This window comes from Cyprinodon variegatus, unplaced genomic scaffold, assembly GCF_000732505.1.
Source record: "Cyprinodon variegatus isolate N-32 unplaced genomic scaffold, C_variegatus-1.0 Scaffold98, whole genome shotgun sequence".
In the NCBI taxonomy this organism is placed as follows: Eukaryota; Metazoa; Chordata; class Actinopteri; order Cyprinodontiformes; family Cyprinodontidae; genus Cyprinodon; species Cyprinodon variegatus.
The window spans coordinates 1,180,855-1,183,517 of NW_015150551.1; the positions used below are offsets into that span (position 1 = coordinate 1,180,855).

The following is a 2,663-nucleotide window of genomic DNA, read 5'->3' on the forward strand; positions in this document are numbered from 1 at the left end:
TGCCTTGCCTATACTGGATAAATAAAAAGAACATTTCAACCTAAACTGCACTGAACACAGACAGTAAAAGTTTCACTAAAATAAGTATTCTTTTTTGTATACATACTTTGTTGTTTTAATCATGTTATCTGTTAAGACCTCTATGAGATGGAGGTCAAAATAATGTACAGTAAAAAGTATATATTGTCTCTGGAGTTAGTCTTTTACTTGAATGTTTTCTTTTTCTTAAATTATTCTCATATGTATTAATTTATTTATTATATGTTTAAAAGAATTAACACACAATTTTATAATATGGACTGTCTGATATTTAGGTACTCAACATTTGAGTAGCCTTGTTACCAAATACTTTTTCACTCTTACTTGAGAAGAAATTTGTTATAGTGATGCTTTATTTGGGTGGATTTTTTTTTTTTTTTTTTTTTGTTACACTAAACAATTTGCTTTTATTTTAGTTCTTGTGTGTGTGTGTTATTCTTGTGTGTTACTGTGTGTGTGTATGTAAGTCCCCCCTCCTCCATCTTTAACACTAGATGGCAGCAAAGGCAAAGCATGGAGGTTCTATAATGTTAAATACTGTAACTGTTGTTGTTTTTTTTTTTACCTTGAGATACTGTCATTGTAGAGGGCTAACCTGATTAAATAATATGTTGGATCATTAATTGAGCATTTAGTACTGATTTTATAGCCTTTACATACATTAAATTCCCTTATTCATAATTTACTGTTTTCTCACAAATGATAAACATTATAAAGCCATCAAAAAAACACTAGATATTTTTCATCTTAAATAGCTCTTTTCAATATATTTCATATTTTATATCTGTTTAGTACTTCATCTAATGGTCAATTGGCACTGGAAAGTTATCCTGTACCATTAGCATGGGAATAAATAATGTTTTGTTGCTCTTCAGCTGGTTTTTGCCTTTTCTTCCCTCAAAGTACACCATATTTATCCCACTGACATTTATTTTAACTTCATCTAACTGCCCCAGTTTCTTTCCAGCTTTCTAGGAATTATTGTTGTTCACAAGAACCTTAAAGAAGGCCTTTATGTACGACTTCTATAACAGCAGCATTGTAACATAGTGTGGTCCAAGGTGGCAGCAGTGAGTGTGGTCTTAATTTCATTCAGGCAGTTAACAAGCACCTCTTTTGTTGCTGTGGGCTTACCTGTCCTCGTTTCATGATCTTCACCATGAGTATTAAGCTTCCATGGAGCCCCAGGCTCAGAATAACTGATGGGTATTTTATGTTCATTTTCAGCCACAGTTGTCACTGTCATATCCAGCTCTTAATGGTCTGGTATATCCACTCAGACATACATGGACCTTCTATCCTTATTTCTCTATTTTTTGGTAACTAGTCCATTTTGTAGAGAGGCTGCAGAAAATGACTGTGGACAGGAGTACTTTATATGCATACTAAGTTGAGCTTAGGACTGTGGGTAATAATGCTGGTGAAGATTCTCAGTCATCCAGGTCATAGTCATTAGAAAAAAGTAAAAAAAAAAGCAATCCACTGGACTTTGTTTCCAAGGAATTGATGGACTGATTGCTGTTTTTCCACCATAAAGTAGAAACTACCATACAAATAAAACAGTGTTGTTTTCTTTGCAAGAGATTAGACTTACTAAATCAAAACAATATAAAAGGCCTATTTCCTTGTTGGTTACATCTGGACTTAGTTGCTGCTTTGTTATTCAACTTAGGCATGGATAGTTCACAGTTTTCATCTGATATCTGAGGTCTTCAGAAGCGCAAATGGCTTTTTGGTTCTGCATCTCACTTAATATATCAAATGAGGAACTATTGCCCTGCTTTTTGTTCCATTTTGCTCTGTGCCTTCCTGAAAGAAACAATGGCCCTGACTTGGTCGCCCTGGTAAATTTGGTCTAGAACCACTACTGACCTTGGGTCATAATACATCCATCCATCTTCTCTCCCTGAGTCCTCGTCAGGGTTGCAGTGGGACTGGTGCCAATCTCCTGCAGTCTATGGGCAGGACGTGGGGTACACCCTGCACAGCTCACCAGACTGTCTCAGGGCAAAACAAAAAACACAAAGACACACAGCCGTGCACACACTCACACCTACGGGCAATTAAGAGGAGTAGCCAATTAACCTAACAGTCATGTTTTTGGACTGTGGGAGGAAGCCAGAGTGCCAGGAGAGAACGCAAGCATGCACAGGGAGAACATGCAAACTCTATGCAGAAAGACCCCTGGACAGAGTCGAAACCCAGAACCTTGTTGCTCCAAAGCTACAGTTCAGTCTGGGTCATAATACAAATAATCGTAATCCTACATGTTGTACAAATATTTGCAGCCCAAATGGATCTTTGTCCATAACATTTACATTACTAATTACATTCCTTCAGTTTTATTACTGAGCAGAAAAAAAAACTATTACATAACTTTTTTCGCTATTAAATGATGCTAATAAAAACATGATGATAAACTGGGGAAATAAGCCCCCTCCTTAAAAAAGAACTGAAAATTGAATAACAGCACTGGAAAAACAACCTTTCATCTGCATCAGCGAAGTTATACTATGCCCAATTGTTCCAGCTGTTTACAAATATTAACACTGCAGAGTCTCAGTGAGTCAGAAGTAGGGCTTTAACTGTCTGTTTGTGTTTAAATAGTCCTATAAAATACCCTG

At 36.3% G+C, this 2,663-nt stretch overlaps 1 long non-coding RNA gene across 1 annotated transcript in view; it reads right to left on the minus strand.

Annotated features, from left to right (window-relative positions):
• The window catches only part of LOC107084363, a 4,100-nt gene extending 1,437 nt beyond the window's left edge, over positions 1–2,663 (minus strand). Inside the window, exon 1 of the long non-coding RNA XR_001481224.1 lies at positions 1,912–2,663. This is a non-coding gene — a long non-coding RNA (uncharacterized LOC107084363). The remainder of the gene's footprint in view (positions 1–1,911) is intronic.